Raw genomic sequence first — 18843 nt, forward strand, 5'->3', positions numbered from 1 at the left:
CTTGGGCTCTGCCCTATAGCGATTTGCTTTCCCTGTGATCTTGAAACTATCTCTCCAGGACTGTCATCTAGGCAGGGAGATAGATACCCTAAGGAAACAAATGTTCCCAGACCCACTTCTTTGGACACTGTCACCTTTTGTGATACAAACCACATTTCCTTGTGTTCATATCACAAACTCTCTTTCGAAAGTGATGATAACTTTGGATGCAGGTTAACGCATGCAGATGGATGCCACAGATGGAGGCCTGCCTTACTCCTACTGGAAAAAATATGTGCCCTCATTATGTACTTCCAGGAGGACCCTGTAAAACATCTGTCTCCCCCACCAAAAGTGGTGCCACAAATTCTGCTGTTAAAATTGTTAAATACCTAACACTTTTTCTTGTGTTGGAAGGTAAATGTACACACTAAGAATTATTGATTTCCTTTTATTCTCGGTGCTTCACCCTGATCCCCTCCCTTACCATCTCAGTGCACAATTTCCATCTGCTTGCCATGAGCAAGTATGTGTTTTGCCTTAGGGCTTTCTCAGGCCTGCTTAGCAGGACAGAAGATCCATTAAGAAGTGACATTTTACTCCACCAGGAGCACCCATAACCAGTGACTGGATAGAAAATTCCTGCTTCCTTTGAAGTGTCCTTCTACACTGGCTTCTAAGGTTTTCCTGGTGCAAGTCTACTTCAATGACCTGAAGAAGTAGCTGGTTTGATATCACCCCTTCCCTGGCTGCCTTTCCTTCCCAGTTTTAATTAACTTCCTCCCCACTGTTGTTTCTTTCTACCCCCGAAAAAATGACTGGCACTAGAATTGTCACCTTAGGGGTTTGCTTTAGTAGACTTTCAAATATGAATGGAAATGAGATGACACTTCTTAGATCTTGGATAAAGGAGGGGAACTACCATTAGAAAAAGAAAAGCAAAATTATAAAAAACAAGAACATATCTCATAGGGGTGAAGGCCTGGGAAAGGCTTCTTCATTTAATTTAATTAGAGTTCTGTGTGGTAGGAACTTACCCCCATTTTACAGGTGGGTAAACCAAAGCACAGTAAAGTGAACTTGCTAAGTGCTCACAGCTTGAAAGGGATGTAGAACTTCGATTCATACTGAGATCATGTGTTGTGAGTCCAGTGCCTCTATAACACCACGTTTGCCTGCCGCTCTGCCTCACAGCTTTGGATAGGGTGCAAAAGGAAGGGTGGGTCTACAGCAGAACCTGACATAAAGCCGAGAGGAAATGCTGATGATGCAACACTCATTTAGCTCGACAGCCTGTGAGTGACTGAAGCAAAAGCAGCCCCTTCTTAGCCTCAGTCATCTCACTGCCACACTCATGCTGAGGTTAGCCTGCCAGGTCGGGCTGGTTGAGTTCTAGGGTGAATCTCAGCTCTAGGTGTGACATAGCACAGTGGTACAGGTGTACTTGTGTCTGAGTATGCTCCTCAGTCACATGGCAACATGGGGGAGATGCCCCTGGGAAATCATCAGAGCTGGTTTCCTGTCCTCATCTCTGCCACCTGCCCCTCCTCCAACATCAGTATTCCAGTAATGTACCACTTCTCTTTCTTGGCCACACTGTGCTTTCTTAGTGTCTTTGCACATAGGTTCCTTTAGCCTGGAATTCTCTCTTGCCTCCTTTTTCCCAGGAGAGTTTCTCCTTTACCTTAAAGTGTCAGTCAAGCACTACCTTCTTGGATGTCTTCCCTGATTAAGTACTTTGATTAAGTACTTTATTTTCGCCTTGGGCATTTTCATTCCTATCAGACCCTAAAGAATTGACAACCAGATACTGGAGGTGAAATGGCGGAATTGCGGGAACCTTAGGGATATATTTCACATGCTGGTTATACTGGGGAATGTGGCTTATTGTTTGGATGTCTAAAGGTGTGGAGTGTGAAGGGGAATGGAGAAGACAGTTGACTGTTCCTGTAGTAGCTCTATGAACAGAGTCTGAGATTTTCAGGGATGATGGTATTCAAAAAAGACTTAGCATTTTCACGGACAGATCTGCGAACTAGGCAGTAGTGACTTGGTAAGCAGCGGAGATTAAGGAAGAGGAAGGAGCACATATGAGGAATCCTTGAAGGTTCTCAGAAATAACAGGGTAAGACCCTGAGAGAGTCAGGCTGGATGGACTGAAATTTGAGGCTTTTCCATTAGTGGAACTTTTTGGTTCCTACAAGCTAGGAAGATCAAAGAGACCTCACTTGTAGCTCCTGGAGAGGAGGGACCTTGTCTGTGTGTGTATATGTCCCAATAAATCTTTATTATGGACTCTAACATTTAAATATTCTATAATTTTCACATGTCACAAAATATTATTCTCAGTTGGATTTTTTAAAATTAAGACTTAAGAGCAGTTTTAGGATCACAGTAGAATTGAGAGGAAGGTACAAAGATTTTCCATATGCCCCCTACCCCTTCACATGCATAGCCTCTCCCATTTTCAACATCCCCCACTGAAGTATACATTTGTTACAAAAAATGAACCTACATTGACACATCATAATGACCCAAAGTCCATAGTTTACACTATAGTTCACTCTTGATGTACATTCTATGGGAACCTTGTCTTTTTTGAACTTTATATTTTGAAATAATTATAAATTCACAGGAAGTTGCAGAGAAATGTACAGGGAAGTTCTGTGCACCCTTCCCCTAGTTTCTCCTAATGTGAGTATGTTACACAACTAGAGTACAATATAAAAACCAAGAAATTGACATATTGGTACAATCCCTAGAGCTCATTCAGCTTCCATCAGTTATAATGAACTCTGTGTATATGTATATGTGTGTGTTTTACATAGTGCTGTACAATTTTATCACGTTTAGCCTTTCTAACCACCACTCCAGTCAGACACTTAACTGTGCCATCACAAGACTCTCTCATGTGACCTCTTTATAGTCACTCCATCCTTTCTATTCTCATCCCTAACCCCTAGCAACCACTAATCTGTTCTCCAATTCTGTAATTATGTTATTTCGTGAATGCTACTTAATAAAATCATATAGTAAATATCCTTTTGAAATTGGCTTTTTTTTCCACCCAGCATAATTTCCCTGAGATTCATTCAGGTTGTTGCTTGCAGTAGTTTTTACCAAATTGCTGAGTTGTATTTCATGGTTTGTACGTACATAGAGACCTTGTCTTTTTATCTCTGTATTTCCGGCATGGTATCTGGCACGTTGTTGGAGCTCAGTGTTACCTATGTGACGAGATAACTGACTCTGCAAATAACTTGCTGGGTCAAATATCTTGCCTGAGTGGGGAAAACTAGAGTTCATTGTTTCCACACCATTTAGCATAGCCAAATATTCTGACCATCTAATTCACACCCACCACCATGAGCTCCTCTAAATGAACATGCTCCTCATTTGACTGGAGAAGAAGTGGATCAAATAAGACTAATCGACACAACAACTGTATTTGCATGCTAGTGTGATCAGGCCAGACTTGAAATTGGTGATACGTTTGAAAACTTTAGCCTTTAGTGTCTTGATCACCCTGCATGATTTTTACCCTAGCAGTGAAGTTCCAGTAAAAACTGGAAATCTCAGAAAAGGTAGCTGCATTAATGATGGAGTTTAAGTGTAAAAATCTGATGAGAGAATGTCAGAACTCCTTCCTTCTAATAATAATAATGCTTTCCATTTTCTGTTGTGCTTAAAATTATAAAAAAGCAGTTTCACAACCATCATCTTGTTTAACCCTGAATTAATACCATGAAGTAAATAGGAAGCACACAGTGGTTGTTGGTGGTAGGTGTGGTTGTCATTTGTCTTGACAAATGAGACCATAGAACTAGAGAGATGTCAGATGATTTGTCCAAGATTGCACGATTACTTAATAAATGAACCTGGCTAGAACTCTGATTTTTATTTCTACCTTCAACTTATTAGACTGCTATTTCTCATGAATAAGTAAACCCTTTTTAGAAAAGGAAAAATCTTTGCTTTTTTACTTAGAGAAGAATTTGACTCTCACGATGTCAATGTCAGAGTATCCCATGTGTGGATTTCTATAGCATTGACTTGCTGAAAGTCATGTTTGTAAAAACCAGAAGCTCCATCTTGAATGTTTTTCCCCAAACAAATCTTAGAGATACTTAGAATAAACCAGTGTATGTTATTACACATGATTCCAGTAATTTATTTTACCTGGGGGCAAAATCCCAGCTATTTAGTAAGTCTTATAAAAATCTCCAGATGGCTTAATTATACCATTTTAGAAGCTAAGGATATGAAAATAAAAATGAGTAAGTAAGCATAATTTGGAAACATACAGAGATGGAAAATAGGAGTTATGAGGAAGAGTAGAGTCTTTAAAAATGAGATCTTCCCATTCATGATAAAAACTCTAATAAAGCAGGTGAAAAGTACGTTCTCAACTTGATAAAGAATAAGTACAAAAAATATACACTTAACATCATACTTAATGATGAGAAACTGAATGCTTTCCCTCTAAGATCAGGAACAAGGGAAGAATTTTCTCTCACCACTCCCATTCAACATCATACTGAAAGCCCTAGTTACTGCAAGAAGACCTGAAAAAGGATTAAAACGTATAGTTTGGGAAAGAAGAAATAAAACTTTCTTTGTTCATAGATGATATGATTGTCTACACAGAAAATCCTGAAGAATCATCAAAAAAAAAATCTCTTGGAATTAAGTGATTATAGCAAAGTTGCAGGATGCAAGGTTAATGTACAAAAGTCAGTTGCTTTCCTATATATACCAGCAACAAACAAATGGAATTTGAAAATATAGAAAAGCAGTACTACTTAATATTCCACCAAAAAAGAGAAATGCTTAGGTATAAATTCAACAAAATATACAGGAACTATATGTGGAAAACAACAAAACTCTGAGGAAGAAATTAAAGAAAATCCAAATAAATAGAGAGATACCCCATGATCATCGGTTAGAAGACCCGATAGTATTACGTCAGTTCTTTCCAACTTCATCTATAGATTTTACATAACACCGATCAAAATCCCAGAAAGCTATTTTGTAGATATTGACAAACTGTTCTAAACTTTATTTGGAAAGGCAAAAAGCTTAGAATCACTAACACAGTACTGAAGAATGAGACTCATATTACTTGATTTCAAAACTGACTATGAAGTTAAAGTAATCAAGATAGTGAGGTATTGGTGAAATGATAGATACATACATCACTGGAACAGAATTGAAAGCCCAGAAATAGACTTAAATAAATATAGTCAACTGATCTTTAACAAAGGAGCAAAGACAGAGCAATGGAGAAAAGGTAATCTTTCCAAAAAATAGTGCTGGAGCAATTGCAAACAAACCAACTTAGACAGATTTTACATCTTTTACAAAAATTGACTAAAAATGAATCATAGACCTAAATGTAAAACGCAAAACTATAAAACTTCCAGAGGAAAACATAGGAGAAAATGTAGGTGACCTTGCATTTGGTGGTAAGTTTTTAGGCACAACACCCAAAGAACAATCCATGAAAGACAAATTGATATGCTGGTCTTTATTGGAAAATGAGAAGTTTGGCTTTGTGAGTTGGGAATTAATTTTTGGTTGTAAGTAATATTAAAATTTTAATCCAAATTTTAACAAGCAAAGGAAAAAATTTTTTCAAGCCTTGAGACTTGTCAATAGAAGTTACATCTTGTGCCCATTTCATTAGACTGTAGTAAGTTGCAATCTGTAAAGTCCACAAAAATGTGAGGGTTTTTCTTTTCCTGTTTAATCTTTCACTAGTACGTGGCACTGCTTTCCGTCTAGGACAAAGAAAGACAACTAATAGTTATTGAACACCTGTTCTGTGGTAGGCATACTAGACACTTAAATACATAACTGCAGGAGGAAATCTTTTCCTCTCCCACTCTTAGCCATGAGGTTAATACGTCCTTATACTGCTCACTGATTCCAGCCTTTATTCCATACAGAAATAATAGGGGAACGTTCTGCAGGTTACACAAAAAATTTGACCAGAAGATAGAGAAAAACTTCTATTTCAAAGGTTCTTCTGATGTTTTATAGAGGTGGACATAGCTATGAAAGTGCTCTAGGGGGTCCTATTTTTCTAATGTCCCAGGAGGCCTTAGATGTTAGTGATGATTCATGGAGAGTGGAAGTTCCGAAGGAACGTGCAGCAGGAGAATGGACAATTTAGGATTAGGTTGAGAAAAGCCTCTTTTTTCCCGAAGAGGGATGCTACTCCTGAGGGTAAGGAACCTGGGGTTGGATTACAGAGATACTGTTTTATTTATTTTTATTAAGAACTCTGCCCGGTAGGTGTTATTTTAACTGTTTTATAGATAATGAGGTGAGTCTCAGACAGGTAAGTGGTTTATTTTTCAAAATAACACAGCCAGTAGTAAATAACAGAGGCAGAATTAAACAGTTGTCCAACTCCAACTCCAATATTCTTTCTTCTCTACCAGGGACAGTGTAGTATAATGGTTATGTTCTAGTCTCAAGTTACTTTGGCTCACTTTCTGCGATTTCCATTTATTAGCTGTTTAATCCTGGACAATTTATTCAACATATCTGTGCCTCAATGTTCTCATCTAAAAATAGTGAAAATCATGTGATCTTATCAGGTTGTTGTGAGAATTAAATGAAAGAATCAGTGACAAGCTTTTAATATATTAAACAGTGCATAATAAAGAACTGGTACATGTCAGCTAGGATTATTCTAACATGACTTTGCCTCTGTCATAAACATAAAAGTAAGGCATATTTTAAGATGCTACTTGGATTCATAGACATTAAAAAAATATCTGACCAGCAACTTGAATGTTGGGAAGGGCCATAAATAAACCAATGTCATTTTAGAAGGCTTGTATGGAGGGGGTTCTATGACAATTTGTTAGTCTATACCAGAATAGCCTGTCTAAATCATCCATCTAATTCATATGTTCTCTCCAATATACTTCCTGGATGAAAAGTACTTTTTTCACATCTGTCTCCTCTAATAAGACACTCAGTAACTTAAATCTACATATGAATTGGGGCCATAATATATCCACGTTCTACATTAGTTGCTTAAGAAGTTTACATTCTTGTCAAAAATGTTTAAAAAATATTTTAACATAAAAAGTGAGAAGTACCATAAGAGAGGTGTAGATTAAACACTGTCGGTGTTTGGAGGTAGAGAAGATTGCTTCCAGCAGGAGGATGTGGAAAAGCTTTAGAGAAGAGGTAGCATTTGATTGGTGCCTTGACGTAAGAGTAGATTTAGACATGTAGAGATAATGGTGAAAGCAATCTAGAGGGGAATAAACCCAGGAGAAATGTAAATAAAGGACAGTGGGAAACAAATGAAAAAAAGTTTTGTTGAAATTAGGTTGTGGGAATCAGAAGCAGTCTAGGGAGTTTGAATTTTATGCAGAGGCTAAGAGATACAATTGAATATATTTAAGAATAATAGGCCTTGACCTACCCTTTGGAAAATAACTCTGGTGGCCATTTACAGACTGGGCCACAGGAGAAAGGGAAGGGGTGAATGAATAAGTTAGGTATCGTGGAAATCCACAGTGAGGTCTGAACTAAGGTGCTGATGGTGAAAGGGCACATCTGCAATGAACTGCGGAAGTACAATGGGCGGGATCATGCTATGTTTGGATGAGTTTCCAGGGACAGAGAGGCACCTCATACATTTAAGCGGTGCAGCTAAGAGGTTGCTGGGAACCTTCAGTAGAAACAGAGACAATAGGAGGAGTAGAATTGACTGAAATCACTGTAAGGATATCGTTAAATCTGAAGCCCAACCCATAGGACCACCAAGAAGAATGTCCAAAAAGATGTTAGAAAGGGGGAATAATGGTCTATCAGAGATGGAAAATAATCACCATATGCAGGGTTCATCATGAGCCTTGGGTTTCTTCTATCACCCTTGTGACTGACTAGTGGCCCCAGTTTCTGGCTATGAATATGTTAGTGGTTTCTCCATTAACTATCCTTGTGACCTGCATTTTACTTATGTTAGATTATTTACATACACCAACCCATAGAATGTTAGAATCAGATGGTGTGGGACCTTAGAAACTTTCTCTGTAAAAGATGAGGAGACTTAAGATCTGTGTCATTAAGTAACCTGTAAAGCTTATTAGGTACTGATGAAGGTTCTGCTCACCTGCCCTCCACCAGTGACAATTCTGCTGTGTCATGAGACATGTCTCCCCAAAACACCCCTGTGCCATAAGGTAATTCTGCCCACCCCTGTGTCACAAGAAACTGCTGACCTCAGGAAAAGAAAAAGCAATGCTCAGAAGAGACCCCAATGGTAGAGAAAGATGATTCTTAGAAAGAGGCCCCAGATGGCTCCCTTGGGTTACTACACAAATTTTGCATATTTGTTTCTCCTGAAGAGGAATACAACACTGGAAGGTTCAAGATACTAAGAGGCTTGGGGAGTGCATTTTTCTTTCTCATCATTTTTAAGTCCCCAACACACAGTGATCTCACAAGGCAACTAATTAATGGGTTCCTCTATTTGCATTTGTAAATGATACCTCTGAGAAGCATAATTCATCTAAATTGAAGGGACATTTTGTTTGAGAAGTAATTTGCCCTGAATCCCTGACTTGGGGTTGGAAAATTGGGAAGAAATGAGACACAGATTTATTGTTGTATCTGACTTGCAGGTTCTGATCACATCAACTACTCAAATAATGAATTATTTATTAGATCTAATTTTAAACCTTAAGTCCAACATTACTTTGTAGTTTGGTAAAAATGAACAAACCACAGACTGTGTGGGGTGTACAGGTGGAATATCCTTTCTGCATCTTGGAAACAGTGATGTCAACAGAATTATGAAACCCTAGCAGTAACAATTGTTTGTGATACTAATGACTATGAATTAGTAGGCAATGAGCAATAATTAAAATATTTGATTATTATAATTATAATAATAAAACATTGACCACACAGTGATTTTTACAATGATAATAAGCTAAAGAAATAATTTTATGCCAAAATATAAATATTTAAATGTGGCCATATGGACTCAGGGGTGAATGATTGGTGTGCGAAGGAAACACAGAATGCATATCTGAGTGGAAGGTTTTCCAGCTCTCTGACCTGACCACACAGTCGGGGTGAAGAAGGAATTTTGAAGAAGGAGACTGGTGAGAGCTGTGTTATAAGTGACGAGAACCTTGGTGTGGAGAATATTGCAGGATGCCAAATGATATTTCTGTTAATTTACAGAAATCTATGAAGTGGAGCCTCTCAGAGCTATTCCACTGCTGCTGCATCTAAAGCTATCTTTTGCTTTTCCCTCTGTCCGGTGTGAAAACTGAGCTCATTGTGAAGAAGGTATGTTTTTGTACGTGTGTATGTGTTTTTGTATGCGTAACTGTGTGAGGGATACCATAACACTTGAAAGCTGGAAACCCATGTCTGTTGGAGACTTGTCTAAATAACCTGTATGGCCTCATCAGCCTATTGGTAGGGAGCAAAAAAAATTAATGTTTTGTCTCCCAATTGTGCTCTTAGCTCTCTCCAGTTCAAGCACACTGGTCAAGTACCCTCCCCAAGCAGGTATTTTGGCTCATCACCTGGGCTGTTGAGCATTTGCTCAATCAAGTCTTTGTCTATGGGCACTGCTGGCCCTTCTCCAGGCTTTGTCTCCTGCTGTGTCCCAGAGCTGAAAAATCGTACACCAAAGCAGAGACCAGCACCCTTTGATCTCCAGTCCAGGAGCCTCAATATATTCCACATTGGGTGGGAGAGGGGAAACTTTTCCTTTTCGCTGGGCTCAGACTTTCACCACTGGGCCCTCCACTGCCTCCATCTGTTTCACCCCAGGAGACCACGATCTCCCACCTCAAAGGCCTCTATTAGAGTTCGCCAGTTCAAGTAAGTAGAGGCCTGTGGTTGCTACATAAATTTGTTACCTTCATCCTGCCTTCTTAAACATTTCTCCTTCAGATCCTGTATCAGAAGGATGGCAGTTGTTTATTTTGGCTTTTAAGGAGTGTAGCATTGGGTTTTGCACCACTGGACCAAATTCGGGGTCTTAGTTTGATCCGAGGGTTTAAGAGCATATTCTGTGTGCTGCCTTTTCCCCTTGATCTAGACACTCTGCGCTGCAGTGTTGTTGTTATGGGATAAAGGCAGAGGGACACACCCAGCAGTCACACAGGGCCCTGTGTTTGGTGCCTCTGTTTCGAGATGTGTGCAGTGCCTGAGGCATCATGCTATTTTGTTTCTAAAAGAAACAAAAGCATCAGAATAACATGGTCTTGCCTCCCAGATGATACGGAATAATTCATGACTTCAATTAAACTGCTCTCAAACCTGTTGCATTGTCAACCTGTTGCAGTGAATGCAAACTAAACAGGCCATATTTTTATTTTAAAGGAAAGCATTTTCTAGGCAAAATTGGAAACCATGCATGATACGAAGCTGTGGCTAGAATCGTTGTTTCCTCCATAGAATTAACAACTAGATTCGGTATGCTGGTGATTCTTGTATGGATTAAGAATGATATTAATGCTATTTAAAACGTTTAGTTAAACACAAATTAGTTAGCCAGAGAAGTGGCAAGAGAATCTGAAATCCAAAAGCTAAATTTTTTTCAGTAGCTTTAGTCCCACATTCTTTCACCAAATCCCTTAATTTGAATTGCAACAAATGGTACATCTGAGTTTGAGTTTCCTTCTCTAGTTCTTTAAATACTCTGGCTGCAGTCAGGACCCATTATCCATTCATGCATGCATCCATCCAGTGTCCATTAGTGACATATCTAAGATCATTTAAAAATCAAAATGGAGTAACTATGGTTCAGTCATCCAAAATGGAGCCAGGTGGCCATTGTGGATGCAATTTCAGACAGGTTCTTGCATCCCTGAGAACCTGAATTCTCTGAACTGTATCACATTCAAGGGCACCAGCAGCTATTTTTAAAACAATATCTGCTAGCAGCTGCTAGCTGCAACCTTGTAGTTTTGAGGTTCCTACCCGCCTCCTCACTTCACAGCTGTTTAATCATTTCAAACCCCACCCAATCCCTGCTTAACAAGTACCCTTAATTCTTGCCAGCTCCAATCCTAATTCCTGATGAACACTTTATGTAACCTTGTGTTCTTTTGCCTTTATAAATGTTGCCTGTTTTACAGGATATATGTTTTCTGGGCTGCAGTCCTAATAAACCTCAAATAAATGACTCCCCCCCTTTTTTTGCCTTAACTGTGTCTCTGCTCTTGGAATTCTTGGTTAACACCACTGTGTGCTATTTGTACCAAAATGTGGCAGCAAAAGGGGATCAAGGAATGCCAGCTGGACATGCAGAAGCTGAGTAGTTTTGTTGGCTTGTTGTGGACAGTGGGGTGAAATGCATACAGGCTCCTTTGGCTAAGAAGCATGGGTGCCCCCGCCTGTTTTCCCAGTGAAACGGTGACTGACAACACTAATAACTTGTCAGTCCCTTTTTGGCCCGTGTTAGGCAGGAAGCACCACTGTGAATGATGTCTTTCCCTGAAATTTCAGAAGGCAGTGAGAGGCTTATCAGCCATAGAGAGGAATGAAACTCAAGTGGGAAAACAGCCAAGAAGGTTGGGTAGTGAGTGAGAAGTAATTTTCACCTCCAAAGATCATGTTAAGAACAATAGAAAATGTCTCAGCCTTTTTTGAAGTTCATTTATCTGAACCCTTTTGAAAGTTAAGCTTCCATCAGGAGTCAGTGGAAAAACTTCCTCTGACTTAGGGATGCTGTGTAGTTTTATTGAATTTTTTGGTTTGGTTTTTTTGCTTGTAAATAATGCCTCACACAATGACCAGTACTGATGAAGAAGGTGTTCCAGATAATTGTAATTTTCTTCTTAAAACACGAAAGCTGATTGGTTAGGCTTTCACGGAAATTTTTCTGAAAACTCTTCTGGCATTTTTGACCTCAAGACCAGAGCTCACTAATATTACGGAACAGGTTTCTCAGCAGATCTGAAGCACAGGCCCCTATCCTCCACATCAGTTTGCATCTACTGATACATATAATAGCTTCCATTTTGTGTCTGAGAAGGTAAAGATAAGAAAAAAAAGGAAAGAAGAAGGATGGAGGAAATAGCATGATGTCTGTTATCCTGTCACTTCCTTGGGTTTACTGTAAACTAGTATCTGAAGCCCATGGTATAGCTCTAAGCACCAGAGGCTAACACAACTGTTTTCAACAAAGAATTTGTGATATTCTAGACCCACCCTAAGCCTGGTTGGGGTTCATGTGAAAAAGCATAGCAAAGAGTTTGGAAGGGGTCACTCTCTCTGTGACTGTAATTGAAAGATCTCAATAGTCCATGATCTTGCCATTAACAGTTTCTTTATAGGGGAGCTTTTCAAGGGTGGCAATCTTGTTGGAAGGTGGTGCTAAGACACTTATTTTGAAACTGATATTGTTTCAAACATACATTTTAACCTAGACTGTAGGTTTAGTTAGCAGGGGATTCTTGGAGTGTTGATGGAAATTGTTAGCGAAGGAAGGAATTAAAGCCTTCACAGGTTATCCCTTGACACTACCTTGCTTGCCATGGTCCTCACATGAACACAAATGGTTCAGTGGTAGCAGAGTCTCTTAAAGCAACTTCAGGGAAGTGAACTTTGTGGTCATTCATATATGGAAGTAAGGGCAGGAGAGAGGCAATATGGTGGACACTGGGATAGGGTGAGACCTTCCCTTAGCATAGAGATCCAGAACTATATTAGGGCATAACTATAAAAGTGAATATCTTGGTAACGCTTATTAACATTGGGAGTATATTAAATATTATTGCATCATTTTAGATTTCTCAAAACCATTGCCCACATAAGCTGGTTACTGTGTAATGATTTGTAATGCAAATTGCCCTTGAAGGGTACAAAATATCCCTTGTTCACTCTAAATGGGCCCAAACTTCTTGAGGGGGTTCAGTTTGTAACCTCACCACATCTCCTTGGTCTTTCATTCACTTCTTGAATTATCTGTATTCATTGCATATTTCTTTGAGGTCAAATAATTTGTCTTATTGATCTTTATGTATCTATCAGTAGCTGGTACAAAGCTTTTCACATAGCAGGTACTCAATAAATGTTTTATAACAAAGATGACTGTGATCTTAGAATATTAGTAGCTGTATTCCTCAGAGCAGGACCCTATTTATGTTTTTCTGGACCTCTCTGATCCATGGCAGAGAGTCCCAATGTGATTTCAGTATCTTAATGCTTCCCAAACCTCCCATCCTCACCCCAACCAAATCAGACCCTACAGATAGGGTCTTGACTTTGATCTTGACCCAGCCCCCCAGACTTTGATAAAGAATTTGTCTTTTGCCACCCCCTGTTCCTCTGACCCTGAGAGAGATTAATTATACCATCTGCCTCTGTTAATTTTTCCTACAGAACTGCTTTCGGTTCATCCTTGCCTCTCTATACCACAGAACCTACTATTTATGATAAACAAATCCAGGGAGAGAAAGTGGTGTGACTATATGTACAACTGTAGGAAAATTTAACACATTCTATAAACACTGAATTACAGTGAGTAATTCAATATGGCTGGTACTAAAAATGCAGGAAGGAAGTCAAGGAATAGAAATTTGGAAAAATAACTGGGACTTGGAATAAGGAGTTCGGGGTTATGATGCAGATAATTAGGAGATTTAAAAAATATTAGCAAAAAGGAATGTTCTGAATGAAAATATTCATTACATACATTAAATTTAATTAAATTTACTTCAGTTAAACAAGTGAATATTATATTTCTGCAATCATATCAGGAGAAGGTACTTAAGTAGACTATAGATCTTATAGGGAAATCAGTCCATATTTTTAGACTATGAGCAATTTAAAACTTAGTGTGTTTTCTCAGATATAAATGTAATGGTTAAAAAATACACACACAGTTGGAAGTATTCTGTCCAGGGCAACTCAACTAGAATTCTTCAAAAGACATAGGCATTTGAGCATTTCCCTTTCTTTAGCATGCTTTTCCCTTCCCCCAATCCCAGGAGACAATATAGTCCTCCTTAATACAGAAGCCAGAAAATGACCTCCCTCAGGAGAGTCGAACATATGGAACATATGTTCCTTGAACATATGGGAAAAAAATTTTGCAGTTGCATCTTCCAATAATGGTTCTTCAATTCACTGGAATCATACTCTGAACTTGGAATTTACAAAAACTCATTGTTTTTTCTATAGTTTTAGACTGTAATTCACTGAGAACATCGCTAGATCACAATCATCAAACCTCATTCTCTAATCTCAGAAGTGATGGTTAACGTACCTTCACCACTATTTGACCACATTTATTCTCTGATTTGTGTTCTGTGTTACAGGAAGTTAAATGATAAATGCACTTTAATTGGTGAAAACCAGAATCGTTATTTTTCCTATCACAGGTTTCCTTTGTAGGAAATATTTATTACAAGATCAAGTGGGGACAGAGTCTGATTCAAAGAGGAAAGCCCAGTGCTCTTCACTCCTCATGCTCAGTTCTCCTTACAGCATTAAGTATTAATGCAGAATCCAAGAGAGAAGTGTTTAAGGAGGAGGGCGAAGAAAGGTGGTGGCTGGGCTGGCTAGGGAAGGCTGGCTCTATGAATCACATAATAACCAGTCTCTAGAATCACTCACATTTAAAGTATGGGTATGAATGTATTTTGAAAATGTTGAAACATGGAATGAAATCTTATATAGTTAATTTAGCGCTAAGCTGTTTACCTAATTAAAACTAGCTAAATGGTTAGTTTGCACTCACAGACATTGGCCGGAAGATTCACACTGCTGTTTCTGTACAATTACAGCTGGCTTCTTTAGCATTTTCTAGATTTCAAGTTTCACTTTTGTTCTTGTATCAAAATTTATATTCTTGGTTTTCCTTTGGAAAATTAGTGACTGAAATACAGGAGCAGAATATTTGATTGCACTGAGTGCTATCTCTTTAATGTCATTCTTAGTCTTTGAGAAGCAACAACTTATTCAAATACAATGTTACCCGATTAGCATAATCAGGGTTGAAACGGCTCATATAATACAGGTGGAGATAGAGCAGCATAATAAGCAGCTGTGGGTCTATTCTTTTCCACCTACGACTGTAAATCAAATGGTCACCCTGATGAGAGAAAGTTGACAAAAGGTTTTCAGGGACAAAGTTGAGGAGGTATCTGAACATTTGGGAAAGTTGTTTTCTGGAGAATGCAATTATGAAACTGAAATAAGTCAAAATGAGATATTTGTCTGATGCACTGAGAGAACAAATGTGAAAATTCCTTAAAAAAGGACTAGGGGTTTTGAGTTTCAGCATCAATCTGGAGATGAAGATCCGAACTGAACATGAAAATGTCCTCCTAGGACATTCTAGTATAATTCTCTAAATGGATATTCAAAGCCATGCAATCAGACTTTGAACTCATTTCAAAGGCAAAATTAATGAAATGACATAGTATAAACTGATCTTAGTATTTTCTTCATAGTGGGATATTTAAGAGAAAACAATACCCGATAACCAAGAGATCAGGACAATAATGAATGAATATAAAGGCTTCCAGCTTTCCTTTCTGGTCACTTTTAAAGCTTAGGCTTTTAATAAAGAGGGAATTAAATAAATCTCAAAGTTTGTCAGTAATCTAGCTGACTCAAGCCTTTAAACCTCAATGAGGCAATCAACAAGTTGGTATTAATAGTACTTAATTATTTTACAAAGGATAGGTAAGCATATATAAATTGCTTTTATAATCTCAGATTGCACCATTGGCCAGCGTAAGGTAACATAGTTACAGTAAACGCTTACCATGTGCCAGGCATTTTACTTACATTATTTTATTCAGTCCTTCCCACAACTGCACATAGAAGCCTTTATTATAATTTTAACTTTATAGATGAGGAACAAATGTTCAGAAATGTTAAATAAGTTGCTCAGTTCTGACATTTAATCAGTGGCAGAACTGGTGTTCAAATTCAAGTCTGCCTAATTCCAGGTCCTCTTTGCTTTTTTGCACAATCTTATGTATTGCCTGAGTGAACATTACCAGCAATGGACGTTTGCAGAAGCTTTTCCTACTATTTTCTGTTTTTCTCAGTGGTATCTTAGGTTGAACTCAAGTCTCATTTTTTAGGGTAAATCCTGTTGAGGTTTTACCTTTTGCAGCAAATACACATGAAAGGACATGAGCAGAAGACCCCTGATTTATCTGAGCAGGGTAGGAAAGTGAACAAAGGTGTACTGAGCATATTCTATGTGCCAGGTATGAGGCATATTATCTCTTTGAATCCACCCGACAGTCCATTTTGCAGAGGAGGAGGCAGGTTCAGAAAAATTAAGTAACTTGCCCAAATCTGCATAACAAGTAGGTGAAGAGCTGGGATTTGAACCCAAGGTTGTCTGCCAGCCCCATCTCCTCCTCCCCTATTTCACACTGTTCTAGGCCTCATAATGTACAGCCTAAAGAAGGCAAGCTGCTCTCCCTGTTCCTGATAGAGCTGTTGGTGTAGGTTAGAAAATGGAAAGCTATTTGATTTCTTCTGAGAGGCCCCCCAATTCAAGGTATTGTACAGATTACTAATGTAGAGGGCAGATGGATCACACTGAATAAATGATAAATCATCTCAGTGAGTATGTTTAAAATGGAGAAATTGACTCTAGGCAATATTACACATTTTCTGCAGTGGAATTGAGCCATTTTCTTTAGACACTTTTGTGAAGACATTTTGCAGCTGCTAAAATGAATTTGTGTATTTTCAAACATCTAAGGCAATAATGAGAAACATTTTTTAAAAAATTGAGCTGTTCATGGGCTGGGTATCAACCAATAAAGAGATAGAAGAAATAGATACACTGGAAACAGGTATTTTTTTGGTTTTGTTTCTGTTTTAATTCTCTGAGGCTTGATTAAAGGAAAGCCAGGATCTGCCCTTACTTGAATGCTTGTAGCAGTTTAAATTTGCCCTGGCATGGCTCAAGTCTCCTATGGATGAGGGGCCTTGGGTGAACTAACAGATCTGGGAATTGGGCCCAGACAGAAATAACAAGTAGGTGCTAATTCACATGAAACTTGAGGCTCTCAAGTAGGCATCTGTGTCTGATGTAACTTCTCATCCCTGTGGTGCAATTGTCTTTGGGGTATCCTGTGATCTGAGACTTTCTCTCAGGAGAGCTCCTAGGCAGGTGTTCTCCCTGTGAAACTCTACCTAAGTCTTGCTCAGCACTCAAGGAAAGGGCTACCTAGGGTTTGCTCCATGACATCGTGGTTGGCTCTGACCAGTCATTTTAAGTGCAGGGCTTGCATACAGTCCATCAGTATTAATTTGTAGATATCTACAGGGCATTTTCCCCTACAGTGAGTACAGAGGCAAACCATGAAGGAAAACTTGGAATGAATTATATAAATTTGCTGATCCTTAAATCAAATCCAAACATTACTGTTTTTATTTTCTACTGAACTGAGAAATGAAACAAAGTGTTTTTTTTTTAATTTTTCATTAAACCCTAGTGAACTGGTTTGAACCTGTAACTAATTCATTGAACTGGAACCGGATTAAAACATCGAAATATTTTCTAAATCACACGCTAGATATGAGTCACCTGAATATTATTCAGAGTCCCTGGTGGCAAGTGTTTGTTCACTATCAAAACTAAATTCAAGGCAACGATTTATCCCTGCCGTGTGTCTCTCTGTGTGGGGACTGTGATGCTGCAAGAGGCAAAGGCATTAGAACAGGGAGAGACAATACCTACTAAATCAGTGCTGCAGACATTTCTTTTAGCTGCAAAATTTTATTTTATTAAACAAACTCTGACTCAGAAATTCAATATAAATCAGATAAATGTGATCCTGTGTTGTTTGAAGCAGTGCCTGAAGCTCAAAGCCTAGGCAGCTGGACTTTCTCTGCTGCCTGTCTAAGGAATACCGACACACAACGGAACACAGTTTGAAAAGCCCTACACTAAATATTGTGCAGGATTTGGGTTCTTTGGCTTCAGCCATTCCTTTGGCATAGATGATTCCTAAGTTCTATTTTGAAATCTCTCCTGAATGCTAATCCACTTCCAATTGTTAGATAGCCATTGTTCATTTAGAGTCCTTACTGGAGTCTCAGACTTAAAGTCTGATGTTGAATTGATTCTATGTTCTCTCAAACATACTCCTTCTATATTGATTATTTGTGTTAATGTGACCACCATTCTTCTGGTTAACCAGGCTTGCAACCCACTTAACTCATTTAAACTTCTTTCTTATATCCAACCAAGAAAGAATCAATGTCCCACCTTGGTATAGTCCAATCAAAGCACTCTAGGTTGGTGTCAGGCTTGGTCTGTGATAACTTTACTCAGATTTGGGGTGACTAGTGGGATCAGTAAGAGATGCTTGGACAAGGAGAGGCCAGTAGTTGCCTCAGATGAGGATATGGAGCAAAGCTGAGGGAGCAGTTAGAGAGGTTTTCAGGAGTCACAGCAAGGTCAGTGCTTAAACCGAGGGCAACTCAGGAGAGCATCATCAGTCAGTGGTGACTGGTTCAACCCCATATGTGTTGAGTCTCAGCTGGGTTGTCTTTAAGGCACTCTGTGGCCTCGGGCAATCAGAGAGCTAGGTTCTTCTTTTGGCTGTACCATTTATTAGTTATATGAACTTGAGCAAATAATTTTCTGAGACTCAACATTGAGGATAATGCTTTTCCCCCCTGCCTTCTTTGAGTTTGTGGTTAGAATTAAACAAAATAGTAATGAAATATGCATCATAAAATTTAAAGTGCATAGTGATGGTGTTGGTGGGTAAGCTCTCTGAAGTCAGCTTTCCACTTGTTTAAATACTTACCAAACAGCCACTGTGACCAGGTACTATGCTAGGCACTCAGTACAATGATCAACACAACCTCTACCTCTCA

General features: G+C 38.7%; 1 protein-coding gene and 1 long non-coding RNA gene across 6 annotated transcripts in view; one reads left to right on the forward strand and one right to left on the reverse strand.

Moving 5' to 3' along the window:
* Window positions 1–18843, reverse strand: part of KCNMB2 (potassium calcium-activated channel subfamily M regulatory beta subunit 2) — a 229831-nt gene that overhangs the window by 150446 nt on the left and 60542 nt on the right. The window lies entirely within an intron of this gene.
* Window positions 9025–18843, forward strand: part of LOC116664969 — a 111434-nt gene continuing 101615 nt past the window's right edge. Inside the window, exon 1 of the long non-coding RNA XR_004321536.1 lies at window positions 9025–9306. This is a non-coding gene — a long non-coding RNA (uncharacterized LOC116664969). The remainder of the gene's footprint in view (window positions 9307–18843) is intronic.

The sequence above is a fragment of the Camelus ferus genome, chromosome 1 (genome assembly GCF_009834535.1).
Source record: "Camelus ferus isolate YT-003-E chromosome 1, BCGSAC_Cfer_1.0, whole genome shotgun sequence".
NCBI lineage: Eukaryota > Metazoa > Chordata > Mammalia > Artiodactyla > Camelidae > Camelus > Camelus ferus.